Source organism: Cryptomeria japonica, unplaced genomic scaffold (genome assembly GCF_030272615.1).
Source record: "Cryptomeria japonica unplaced genomic scaffold, Sugi_1.0 HiC_scaffold_26, whole genome shotgun sequence".
In the NCBI taxonomy this organism is placed as follows: domain Eukaryota; kingdom Viridiplantae; phylum Streptophyta; class Pinopsida; order Cupressales; family Cupressaceae; genus Cryptomeria; species Cryptomeria japonica.
Window position 1 is genome coordinate 117,501 of NW_026728848.1, and position 13,855 is coordinate 131,355.

At 60.5% G+C, this 13,855-nt stretch overlaps 1 non-coding gene across 1 annotated transcript; it reads left to right on the plus strand.

The window, feature by feature from the left end:
* Nucleotides 1-12,054: 12,054 nt before the first annotated feature.
* Nucleotides 12,055-12,173, plus strand: LOC131861575 (5S ribosomal RNA). The gene has a single exon (XR_009360647.1). It is a non-coding gene; the product is annotated as a 5S ribosomal RNA (ribosomal RNA).
* The last annotated feature ends 1,682 nt before the right edge of the window (nucleotides 12,174-13,855 follow it).

The following is a 13,855-nucleotide window of genomic DNA, read 5'->3' on the forward strand; positions in this document are numbered from 1 at the left end:
ACCCGAAAACATCCGAACCGCACATGCTCGCGACAGTCCTGCCGTTAGAGAATGCACCGTGCACGCGACCGAGTAAGGCCACTCAGAGACATCCATTTCCCAGGTATATGCCCCCTACGCACTTTTGGTGGCGCAACTCGCACGAACAGTCCCACCTCGACCCCGTAAACAAGCTTTTTTGCCTCGAAGAGTTCGTCGGAGACGAAGAAGCAACCTTCAGTGCAAACGTAGCACTCTTTTGTGCAACCGCCCAAACAACGCCCCCTCTACCCTCTGTCGAAACACTCGGCATTGCTGCTCCCTAAGGTGAGCTTCTCCTCATAGGCAATTCCGCTCTTATCCGGTCACGTTTGTGTGCCCGAATTTCGCAAGGCAACCTCCATGGGACATGGAAAAGACTCGAGAAGAGAGCTCGCTCACGGGAGAGAGAAGCCAAGGAGACCACGAGAGTGCTGAGAGTGGGACAGCGCTGAATAGGCGGGAGAAGCCTGCGCGTATAAACGGAGATATATATCCAATTGCAACGAAGGAACGTGCCAAAGATCGAGAACAATGGCAGAAATGCTAGTAACGTGCACTTCGGGACCAACGCATCACCGGAAGACAACCGCCAAACATCGAAAGAGTCGCGATGCTCCGCAACCTACGTGCAAAGCGGTCGCACACCGGGTAAGGGAGTGAGAGCCCCAAACATAGCTGGGCGAGGCGCTCACTCCGCTCTTTAATATCTCGTTAATACCGCCAAGGAAATGGCACAAGCACACACACACAAGCATCCTCGGAAGAGGACAGTTCGAGTGACAGGTCAAATCCAAGAGTTCCGAAGACTACCTCCAGGAACAATCGGGAACAAGACCGATTACAAGTCGTCGAGTCTGTTACTGGGTGAACACGAGATGCGCACAGGAAATCGATCAGCCCTCACAATGGCCCAAGGCCAGAGATCGGACTGCTACGATTTACCCCAACAATCATCGTGCCACTCTTCGCAGAGAGGTGATAGACGCCAACGAGCCCGCGCATAGCAATCGAGGTGTAAAAAGGGCGTTGAAGGCAGGAAGCCTGGACGAAAGAGGCTACGAGGTCACCTCGAAGCGGTCTAAGAATCGGGCGCACTTGGGGCGACTACCAGTGCCAACCCCTTATCCCGCGGTGCGTCCGACACACAGAAATTTCCAAGGCGGCCAAGGAGCCTCCCCGCATAGCAATCGGGGTGTGAGGTTACGGATGCAGCATTGATAGCAATCGAGGTGTGAGGCGAAGGATGCAGAAGTGAGAGCCGAGGGATGTAGCAGAGATAGCAATCGGGGTGTGTGATGCAGAAGAGATAGCAATCGAGGTGTGCGGTGGGAAGGGCCCAGCAGCCAGAATGCATGAAGCGACGGATGAAGCAGTGATGACAACCGGGCTGTGAGGAGAGGAGGGATGCAGCCAAGAAAGCAATCAGGGCTCGAGGCAAGGGATGCATCAAGGATAGCAATCATGTTGTGAGGCGAGATTCCAAAGGCTAAACGTGAGAGGCTGCAGGGTCGACTCAGAGAGGTCTATGCATGTGAGAGGCTGAAAGCAAGGTCGACTCGGAGCGGTCTATGCATCGGGCGCGCTTGGGGCGACTACCAGTGCCAACCCCTTATCCCGCGACGCGTCCGACAAAGAGAACGTTCCAAGGCGGCAGAGGAGGTTACCAGCCGAAGGATGCAGTAGCAATAACAGGTATAGTTCCGCGGCGGCCGAGAAGACTCACCGCATAGGAATCGGGATGCGAGGCGAGGGATGCGGCGGGAAGGCCCCGACGGCTAAACGGAAGAGGCTGCAGGGCCGCCTCGGAATGGTCCAAGCATCGGATGCGATTGGGACGACTACCAGTGCCAACCCCTTATCCCGCGATGCGTCCGATACACAGATAGTTCCAAGGCGGCCGAGGAGCCTCACCGCATATCAATCGGGGTGCGAGGCGAGGGATGGGGCGGGAAGGCCCCAACGGCTAGACGGAAGAGGCTTCAGGGCCACCTCGGAATGGTCCAAGCATCGGACGCGCTTGGGGCGACTGCCAGTGCCAACCCCTTATCCCGCGATGCGTCCGATACACAGATGGTTCCAAGGCGGCCGAGGAGCCTCACCGCATAGCAATCGGGGGTGCGAGGCGAGGGATGGGGCGGGAAGGCCCCAACGGCTAGACGGAAGAGGCTTCAGGGCCGCCTAGGAATGGTCCAAGCATCGGACACGCTTGGGGCGACTACCAGTGACAGCCCCCTATCCCGCGATGCGTCCGATACGAAGATGGTTCCAAGGCGGCCGAGGAGCCTCACCGCATAGCAATCGGGGTGCGAGGTGGGGGATGCGGCGAGATGGCCCCAACGGCTAGACGGAAGAGGCCACAGGGCCGCGTCGGAATAGTCCAAGCATCGGACGCGCTTGGGGCGACTACCAGTGACAACCCCTTATCCCGCGATGCGTCCGATACGAAGATAGTTCCAAGGCGGCCGAGGAGCCTCACCGCATAGCAATCGGGGTGCGAGGTGGGGGATGCGGCGAGATGGCCCCAACGGCTAGACGGAAGAGGCTGCAGGGCCGCCTCGGAATAGTCCAAGCATCGGACGCGCTTGGGGCGACTACCAGTGACAACCCCTTATCCCGCGATGCGTCCGATACGAAGATAGTTCCAAGGCGGCCGAAGAGCCTCACCGCATAGCAATCGGGGTGCGAGGTGGGGGATGCGGCGAGATGGCCCCAACGGCTAGACGGAAGAGGCCACAGGGCCGCCTCGGAATAGTCCAAGCATCGGACGCGCTTGGGGCGACTACCAGTGACAACCCCTTATCCCGCGATGCGTCCGATACGAAGATAGTTCCCAGGCGGCCGAGGAGCCTCACCGCATAGCAATCGGGGTGCGAGGCGAGGGATGCGGCGAGATGGCCCCAAAGGCTAGACGGAAGAGGCTGCAGGGCTGCCTCGGAATAGTCCAAGCATCGGACGCGCTTGGGGCGACTACCACTGCCAACCCCTTATCCCGCGATGCGTCCGATACACAGATAGTTCCGAGGCGGCCGAGGAGGTGGGGGATGCGGCGAGATGGCCCCAACGGCTAGACGGAAGAGGCTGCAGGGCCGCCTCGGAATAGTCCAAGCATCGGACGCGCTTGGGGCGACTACCAGTGACAACCCCTTATCCCGCGATGCGTCCGATACACAGATAGTTCCGAGGCGGCCAAGGAGCCTCACCGCATAGCAATCGTGGTGCGAGGTGGGGGATGCGGCGAGATGGCCCCAACGGCTAGACGGAAGAGGCTGCAGGGCCGCCTCGGAATGGTCCAAGCATCGGATGCGCTTGGGGCGACTACCACTGCCAACCCCTTATCCCGCGATGCGTCCGATACACAGATAGTTCCAAGGCGGCCGAGGAGCCTCACAGCATAGCAATCAGGGTGCGAGGCGAGGGATGCGGCGAGAAAGCCCCAACGGCTAGAGGGAAGAGGCTTCAGGTCCGCCTCGGAATGGTCCAAGCATCGGACGCGCTTGGGGCGACTACCAGTGACAACCCCTTATCCCGCGACGCGTCCGATACACAGATAGTTCCAAGGCGGCCGAGGAGCCTCACCGCATAGCAATCGGGGTGCGAGGCGAGGGATGCGGCGAGAAGGACCCAACGGCTACACGGAAGAGGCTTCGGGGCCGCCTCGGAATGGTCCAAGCATCGGACGCGCTTGGGGCGACTACCAGTGACAACCCCTTATCCCGCGATGCGTCCGATACACAGATAGTTCCGAGGCGGCCAAGGAGCCTCACCGCATAGCAATCGTGGTGCGAGGTGGGGGATGCGGCGAGATGGCCCCAACGGCTAGACGGAAGAGGCTGCAGGGCCGCCTCGGAATGGTCCAAGCATCGGATGCGCTTGGGGCGACTACCACTGCCAACCCCTTATCCCGCGATGCGTCCGATACACAGATAGTTCCAAGGCGGCCGAGGAGCCTCACAGCATAGCAATCAGGGTGCGAGGCGAGGGATGCGGCGAGAAAGCCCCAACGGCTAGAGGGAAGAGGCTTCAGGTCCGCCTCGGAATGGTCCAAGCATCGGACGCGCTTGGGGCGACTACCAGTGACAACCCCTTATCCCGCGACGCGTCCGATACACAGATAGTTCCAAGGCGGCCGAGGAGCCTCACCGCATAGCAATCGGGGTGCGAGGCGAGGGATGCGGCGAGAAGGACCCAACGGCTACACGGAAGAGGCTTCGGGGCCGCCTCGGAATGGTCCAAGCATCGGACGCGCTTGGGGCGACTACCAGTGACAACCCCTTATCCCGCGACGCGTCCAATACACAGATAGTTCCGAGGCGGTCGAGGAGCCTCACCGCATAGCAATCGGGGTGCGAGGCGAAGGATGCGGCGAGAAGGACCCAACGGCTAGACGGAAGAGGCTTCGGGTCCGCCTCGGAATGGTCCAAGCATCGGACGCGCTTGGGGCGACTACCAGTGACAACCCCTTATCCCGCGACGCGTCCGATACACAGATAGTTCCAAGGCGGCCGAGGAGCCTCACCGCATAGCAATCGGGGTGCGAGGCGAGGGATGCGGCGAGAAGGACCCAACGGCTACACGGAAGAGGCTTCGGGGCCGCCTCGGAATGGTCCAAGCATCGGACGCGCTTGGGGCGACTACCAGTGACAACCCCTTATCCCGCGACGCGTCCGATACACAGATAGTTCCAAGGCGGCCGAGGAGCCTCACCGCATAGCAATCGGGGTGCGAGGCGAGGGATGCGGCGAGAAGGACCCAACGGCTAGACGGAAGAGGCTTCGGGGCCGCCTCGGAATGGTCCAAGCATCGGACGCGCTTGGGGCGACTACCAGTGACAACCCCTTATCCCGCGACGCGTCCGATACACAGATAGTTCCAAGGCGGCCGAGGAGCCTCACCGCATAGCAATCGGGGTGCGAGGCGAGGGATGCGGCGAGAAGGACCCAACGGCTAGACGGAAGAGGCTTCGGGTCCGCCTCGGAATGGTCCAAGCATCGGACGCGCTTGGGGCGACTACCAGTGACAACCCCTTATCCCGCGACGCGTCCGATACATAGATAGTTCCAAGGCGGCCGAGGAGCCTCACCGCATAGCAATCGGGGTGCGAGGCGAGGGATGCGGCGAGAAGGACCCAACGGCTAGACGGAAGAGGCTTCGGGTCCGCCTCGGAATGGTCCAAGCATCGGACGCGCTTGGGGCGACTACCAGTGACAACCCCCTATCCCGCGACGCGTCCGATACACAGATAGTTCCAAGGCGGCCGAGGAGCCTCACCGCATAGCAATCGGGGTGCGAGGCGAGGGATGCGGCGAGAAGGACCCAACGGCTAGACGGAAGAGGCTTCGGGTCCGCCTCGGAATGGTCCAAGCATCGGACGCGCTTGGGGCGACTACCAGTGACAACCCCTTATCCCGCGACGCGTCCGATACACAGATAGTTCCGAGGCGGCCGAGGAGCCTCACCGCATAGCAATCGGGGTGCGAGGCGAAGGATGCGGCGAGAAGGACCCAACGGCTAGACGGAAGAGGCTTCGGGTCCGCCTCGGAATGGTCCAAGCATCGGACGCGCTTGGGGCGACTACCAGTGACAACCCCTTATCCCGCGACGCGTCCGATACACAGATAGTTCCAAAGCGGCCGAGGAGCCTCACCGCATAGCAATCGGGGTGCGAGGCGAGGGATGCGGCGAGAAGGACCCAACGGCTAGACGGAAGAGGCTTCAGGGCCGCCTCGGAATGGTCCAAGCATCGAACGCGCTTGGGGCGACTACCAGTGACAACCCCTTATCCCGCGACGCGTCCGATACACAGATAGTTCCGAGGCGGCCGAGGAGCCTCACCGCATAGCAATCGGGGTGCGAGGCGAGGGATGCGGCGAGAAGGACCCAACGGCTAGACGGAAGAGGCTTCGGGGCCACCTCGGAATGGTCCAAGCATCGGACGCGCTTGGGGCGACTACCAGTGACAACCCCTTATCCCGCGACGCGTCCGATACACAGATAGTTCCGAGGCGGCCGAGGAGCCTCACCGCATAGCAATCGGGGTGCGAGGCGAAGGATGCGGCGAGAAGGACCCAACGGCTAGACGGAAGAGGCTTCGGGTCCGCCTCGGAATGGTCCAAGCATCGGACGCGCTTGGGGCGACTACCAGTGACAACCCCTTATCCCGCGACGCGTCCGATACACAGATAGTTCCAAAGCGGCCGAGGAGCCTCACCGCATAGCAATCGGGGTGCGAGGCGAGGGATGCGGCGAGAAGGACCCAACGGCTAGACGGAAGAGGCTTCAGGGCCGCCTCGGAATGGTCCAAGCATCGAACGCGCTTGGGGCGACTACCAGTGACAACCCCTTATCCCGCGACGCGTCCGATACACAGATAGTTCCGAGGCGGCCGAGGAGCCTCACCGCATAGCAATCGGGGTGCGAGGCGAGGGATGCGGCGAGAAGGACCCAACGGCTAGACGGAAGAGGCTTCAGGGCCGCCTCAGAATGGTCCAAGCATCGGACGCGCTTGGGGCGACTACCAGTGACAACCCCTTATCCCGCGACGCGTCCGATACACAGATAGTTCCGAGGCGGCCGAGGAGCCTCACCGCATAGCAATCGGGGTGCGAGGCGAGGGATGCGGCGAGAAGGACCCAACGGCTAGACGGAAGAGGCTTCAGGGCCGCCTCGGAATGGTCCAAGCATCGGACGCGCTTGGGGCGACTACCAATGACAACCCCTTATCCCGCGACGCGTCCGATACACAGATAGTTCCGAGGCGGCCGAGGAGCCTCACCGCATAGCAATCGGGGTGCGAGGCGAGGGATGCGGCGAGAAGGACCCAACGGCTAGACGGAAGAGGCTTCAGGGCCGCCTCGGAATGGTCCAAGCATCGGACGCGCTTGGGGCGACTACCAGTGACAACCCCTTATCCCGCGACGCGTCCGATACACAGATAGTTCCGAGGCGGCCGAGGAGCCTCACCGCATAGCAATCGGGGTGCGAGGCGAGGGATGCGGCGAGAAGGACCCAACGGCTAGACGGAAGAGGCTTCAGGGCCGCCTCGGAATGGTCCAAGCATCGGACGCGCTTGGGGCGACTACCGTTGCCAACCCCTTATCCCGCGATGCGTCTGATACACAGATAGTTCCGAGGCGGCCGAGGAGCCTCACCGCATAGCAATCGGGTTGCGAGGCAGATTATTGGGAAGGGAACCCCCTGGGATGCGGCTCAAGCAGTGCCCAAAGGGACTGGAATGCGGAATCACATCGAGAGACCCAAATGCTATACGAGGGCTCAAATCGAATTATCGATTTGGCCACGACATGGACGCATCGGAACGACTACCTTTGCCGAACCACTCGCAATTGCATCCATACCGAAACCAATAGACATTTCCGTTAGAGCCCTCGCATAGCATTCGGGAATCTCGCATGCCCCTCTAAATCGACCAATGCTGGCGCTCAATGAAAATCCGAGCGCTACCACCGTTCGAGCGCCAGCATTGGTCGAGTTAGAGGGGCACGGGGGAGAATGCTCCAGTCAACACCTCCCCTATATAAGTTATTTGTCCGATTCTCGCACAACCGTAGTCTGCCTCGTCGAATCAAACAACGGTCCCAGATTCCGACTTCCGTTCCGTATAGACCCAAAAGCTAGATGGAGGCTCGCAAGAAAGAGAGTCGGCGCATAGCAATCGGGTTTCTCGAACGTTTAGGGACCGAGCTCACTTGCGGATAGGGCAAAATCCGCCAAGCAACCCAAAAGCTAGACGGGGGCTCGAATCGAATCGCCTAGGCGGCCACAACAACGACGTGTTGGATCGACTACCAGTGCCAAACCATTCAGCAAGACTAGTCTGTGTCGAGGCCGGATAGAGATTCTCAGAGAGCGCCCGCATAGCATTTAGGAGACCTGCCGCGTCCCTCACACTCGACAAATGGTGGTGCACGTTTATAAATCCGAGCGATCCCAACCCTTTCAAGCACCAACATCGGTCGAGATAGAGGGGCACGGAGGGGGCTGCGTGAGACAACACAGTCCCCTATATAAGTTATTTGTCCGATTCTCACACATCCGAAGAATGGTCATCAAATCGGACAACAGCCCAAACTTCCGACTTCCGTCCCAGAAAGCCCAAGAGCTATCTAAAACGTTCATGGCCGGAACTCGATCGCGGCTATACCAGTCCGCCAAGCAACCCAAAAGCTAGACTGGAGCTCTAGTCGAATCACCTCTGTGGCCATTGCAAGGACGTGTTGGAGCGACTACCATTGCCGAACCATTCCGCAGGTCGAGTCCATACCAAGGCCGCATAGAGATTCACGATGAGCTCCTGCATAGCAATCAGGAGACTTGCCGTGTCCATCACAATCGATAAATCCTGGTGCAAGATTTTTGCATCCGAGCGCTCCAACCAGTCGAGCACCAGCATCAATCGACATAAACGGGCACGGGGGGAGGATGCTCGAGAACACTACCTCCCCTATATAAGTTATTTGTCCGATTCTCAAGCAGCCAAAGTCTGGTCATCGAATCGGGTCAAAGACCACAACTTCCGACTTTACCCACAATGCAAGTCATCGAATCGAACATCGGCCCCCGAGTCGGACTCCATGCGTATGTCAGGTCATCGGACCCAAATTCCGCCTTCCTGTGCATGGCGGGCCATCAATATCAACTCGGTCATCGGACCCAAACTCCGCCTTTTTGCGTATGGCACGCCTTCAAATCGGTCATCGGACCCAAATTCCGCCTTCCTGTGCATGGCGGGCCATCAACATCAACTCGGTCATCGGACCCAAATTCCGCCTTTCTGCGCATGGCACGCCATCAACTCGGTCATCGGACCCAAATTCCGCCTTCCTGCGCATGGCAGGTCATCGGACACAAATTCAGACCTCGCCAATATGCCTACGTATCGAATCGGTCATCGGACCCAACTTCCGACTTCATCCATACTGTAGGGTCTTTGAGGTTGGCGCGGTGCGCTCAACCCAGGGAGTCGACCCATCGAAGCATACACCTCCCCTATATAAGCTATTTGTCCGATTCCCACACCAAAGGTGCACGCCTTGGTGCTCACCAAAATCCGACTTCCGACTTCTTCTGCTATGCGGGGTCTTTGAGGTTGGCGCAGTGCGCACAACCAGGGGAGTCAACCCACCGAATGCAACACCTCCCCTATATAAGCTATTTGTCTGATTCTCATACATGCGTAGACTGCAGCAATGATTAGGACATCCACCCCAACTTTTGACTTCTTAAACAAGACAGGGTCTTTGAAGTTGGTGCAGTGCACACAACCAGGGGAGTCGACCCATCAAACGCAACACCTCCCCTATATAAAGCTATTTGTCCGATTCTCATACGTGTAGTCTGCAGCAGCGATTAGGACATCGACCCCAACTTCCGAATTCGTTTGCATTGACCGCACCAAAGGTGCACGCCTTGGTGTGCACCCTGGAGTGCACTTTGGTGCTCACCTCGGTGCACACTTTGGTGTGCACCTCGGTGTGCACCAAAGGTGCGCACCTTGGAGCGCACCAAAGGTGTACACTTTGGAGCGCACCACATAGGGTCTTTGAGAGGTTGGCGCAGTGCGCACACCAAGGTGGGTGTTGAGGTGCGTGCCGAGGTGGGTGGGTGCTAGGGTGCGCTCCATGGTGGGTGCCAGGGTGGGTGCGTGCTAGGGTGGATTCCAAAGAGGGTCATAGGGTGGGTGCCAAGGTGGGTTGGTGATATAGTGGGTTCAAAGGTGGGTACTAGGGTGGGTTCCAAGGTGGGTCACAAGTTGGGTGCCAGGATGCGTGGGTGTTAGGTTGGGTGCCAAGGTGGGCTCCTGCGTGGGTGGGTGCTAGGGTGGGTTTCAAGGTGGACGCGAGGGCGGGTGCCAAGGTGGGTAACAAGTTGGGTGTTAGGATGGGTGAGTGCTAGAGTGGGTGCCAAGGTGGGTGGGTGCTAAGGTGGATGCCAAGGTGGTTCACAGGGTGGGTGGGTTCTAGGGTGAGTTCCAAGGTGGGTCACAGGTTCAGTGCTAGGGTGGGTGTCAAGGCGGGTGTCGAGGTGCCTGGGTGCTAGGGTGTGGATGCCAATGTGGGTCATAGGGTGGGTACTAGGGTGGGCTGCAATGTGGGTGCCAAGGTGGGTAACATGCTCGGTGGGTTCTAAATTGGGTGCCAGGGTGGGTGTGCACCCACCTTGCCCGAGGTGGGTGCCAAGGTGCCAGTGTGGGTGGGTGCTAAGGTGGATGCCAAGGTGGGTGAGAAGGTGGGTGATAGGTTGAGTGGTAGGATGGGTGGGTGCCAAGATGGGTCACAGGGTGGGTGCAAGGGTGGGTAGGTGCTAGGGTTGGTGTCAGGGTGGGTGGGTGCTAGGTTGGGTTCCAAGGTGGGTGCGAGGGTGAGTGTCAAGGTGGGTCACAGGTTAGGTGCTAGGATGGGTGAGTGCTAGGGTGCAAAGGTGCCAGGGTGGGTGCTAGGATGGGTCGATGCTAGGGTGAGTGGCAAGGTGGGTCCACAAGTGTCAAGGTGGGTGCCGAGGTGGGTGCCAAGTCGGCGACTGCTATGGTGGATGCCAAGGTGGGTCACGGGGTGGGTGCCAAGTTGCTAGGTTGGGTTCCAAGGTGGGTGCCAACGTGGGTGCTAGGGTGCGTGGGTTAAAGGGTGTGTCACAACGTGGGTGCCAGGATGGGTGCGCACCCACACTGGCCAAGACGGGTGCGGGTGCAAGGTTGGGTTCCAAGCCCGGTCACAGGCTGGGTGCTAGGATGGGTGGGTGCCAAGGTGGGCACCAGGGTGGGTGCACCCACCCTGGCCAAGGTGGGTCACGGGGTGGGTCCTAGGGTGGGTAACGGGGTGGGTACTAAGGTGCGTGCCAAGGTGGGTCATAGGGTGGGTGCCAAGGTGGGCACCAGGGTGGGTGTGCACCAACCCTAGCCAGGGTAGGTCACGGGGTGGTTGTCGGGGTGGGCGTCAAGGAGCCAAGGTGGGTGGCAAGTAGCCAAGTTGCGTGCCAAGGTGGGTGTCGGGGTGGGTGCCAAGGATCCAAGGTGGGTGCCAAGGAACCAAGGTGGGTGTCTGGGTGGGTGCCGAGGTGGGAGCCAGGGTGGGTCCCAAGGTGAGTGCAAAGGTGGGTGCCAGGGTCAAGGTGAGTGCCAATGTGGGTTCCAAGGTGCCAGGGTCAGGGTGAGTGCCAATGTGGGTTCAAAGGTGCTAAGTTGGGTGCGAGGTTGGGTGCGAGGGTGGGTGGGTGCCAAGGTGTGCTAGGTGGAAGCCCGGGTGGGTCGGCATCCCATGGGTGTCGAGTTGGGTGCCTGATGGGTGCTTCTTGTCAAGTTTTAGTCGTCGGGACTCATTTCGAGCCTTAGAGGTCGTTTCTTGTCCGGTTGCCCTGTCTTCGACCTGGGAACCCAATTTTGGTCCTCGGGTCCCATTTTTTTTTGTCTCGCATCCCACTTTTGGCCTGTGGCCTTTTCGGGGTCGATTCTCGTTTTGGGCATCAGAGCATGTTTCTTCTCCTAAAACCCAATATTTGTTTATTAAGTCTCGGAACACATTTTTGTTCTCGTGGACCCATCATGGGTCTTGGAACGCATTTGTGGTCCTTGGGTCCCATTTTGCATCCCGAAACTTGTGTTTTGGTGCTTGATCCCTATTTTGGGTGCCCACCTTGCACCAAGTGCGCACCCGGGGCAAACCGAGCGCCTTGGTGCACCGGGGCAAGATCGAGCGTGCACCCGAGGCGCCCCGAACATGCACCAAGGTGCACTCGGCCCACATGTGAGCGCAGGTCGTTGCGCCCGAGGTGGTGTGTGGGCACCGCGTTGCAGACGGGACACTGCACGCACACGACGCCCCCTCCAGGTGCACGCACGTAGGCCGGGCCGGGTGCACACCCGACGCCCTAGCAAGGTGCGCGCACCCGGGCAGGGCTCACACTTGGCGAACGGGGCGCACTTCGCGAGGGAGGGTGTGCACCTCGACGGGGGTGGGTGGCCGGGGTGGATTCGCACGTGGGTCGCGGTTTGCTAAGTACACACTGCGACAAGCTCATAACGGGTGCGATCATACCAGCGTTAGTGCACCGGATCCCATCAGAACTCCGCAGTTAAGCGCGCTTGGGCCGGAGTAGTACTGGGATGGGTGACCTCCCGGGAAGTCTCGGTGTTGCACCCTTTTTTAGTTTTTCGCCGGGCGTCGCAATGCTATTTGAATAAACCTTTTGCCCGTTTGCGTTCTCGTCGGGGCCGGGCCGGGCCGGGGTGCGCTGCCCGCACTACCGCGCGCGCGGGGGCGACACCGAGTGCGCACCCGAGGCGCCCCGAGCACACAGGCCACGGTGCAACCCGGGCGTTGTGCGCGCACCCCGGTGCGCCCGAGGTGCTGCGCGCGCACCCAGGTGAAATCGGTGTGCACCTCGGCCAGTGCGCGCTCGGTCGAGTCGCGCACGTTGGCCAAGGTGCACGGTGATGTTTCTTACTCTAAGGTTCCGCACCAGACGCCCGGGACAGGTGAGCGAAGCTGGGCGGGGCCGGGTGCGCGGCCGGGGCAGGTGCACGCAGCTGGAGAGAGCTTTGGAGCACACTTCGGAGCGCACCAATGATGCGCTCCATTCAAAAGTTTCCTGAAAAGGCAAAAAAAGTTGAGATTATAGAATTTCCCACTTGAGAGATTGTAAAAAAAAAAAATTTAAAATGAAGGAAACGCGGGTGCCAAGGTGTGCGCGCCCGGGTGCGCAGCCCAGCCAAGGTGTGCGCACCAAGGCGCCCACCCTGGCGAAGGTGCACGCAAGGTGCGCACCCGAGGCAAACCGGACAATTAACCCAACTTTCGACTTCGCGCGCACCTGCGCACCTTGGAGCGCACTTCGGAGCGCTCCTTGGTGCGCACCAATCTTGGGCACCTCGGAGTGCACCATGGCGCCCACCAAGGTGCGCACCCGGGGCAAACCGAGCTCCGACTTCGTGCGCACCTTGGAGCGCACGAAAGGTGCGCACCATGGCGCCCACCAAGGTGCGCAGCCCAGCCAAGGCGTGCGCATCAAGGTGCGCACCCTGGCGAAGGTGCGCACCCGGGGCAAACCGAGCTCCGACTTCGTGCGCACCTTGGAGCGCACAAAAGGTGCGCAACCCAGCCAAGGTGTGCGCACCCCGGGCAAACCGAGCTCCGAATCGTGCGCACCAGAGGTGCACGCCATCGTGCGCACCTTGGAGCACACTTCGGAGCCCTCCTTGGTGCGCACCGATGTTGCGCACCTCAGAGCGCACCTGGGCAAAACAATGCAATTAACCCGACTTTCGACTTCGTGGGCACCTCGGAGCGCTCTCGGGTTCGCACCTCGGAGCACACCGAGGTGCGCACCTTTGATGCGCTGCCTTCACCAATTTCCAGAAAAGGCAAGAAAACATTGAGAAGGTGTGCGCACCGAGGTGCCCACCCTGGCGAAGGTGCACGCGAGGTGCGCACCCGGGGCAAACCGGGCTCCGACTTCGTGCACGCCGCACCTTGGAGCACACTTCGGAGCGCTCCTTGGTGCGCACCAGGGCGCGCAACCCAGCCGAGGTGCCCACCCCGGCGAAGGTGCACGCGAGGTGCGCACCCGGGGCAAACCGGGCTCCGACTTCGTGCACGCCATGGTGCCCACCGCGGCGAAGGTGCACGCGAGGTGCGCACCCGGGGCAAACCGGGCTCCGACTTCGTGCACGCCGCACCTTGGAGCACACTTCGGAGCGCTCCTTGGTGCGCACCATGGTGCCCACCAGGGCGCGCAACCCTGCCGAAGGTGCACGCGAGGTGCGCACCCGGGGCAAACCGAGCTCCGACTTCGTGCACGCCGCACCTTGGAGCACACTTCGGAG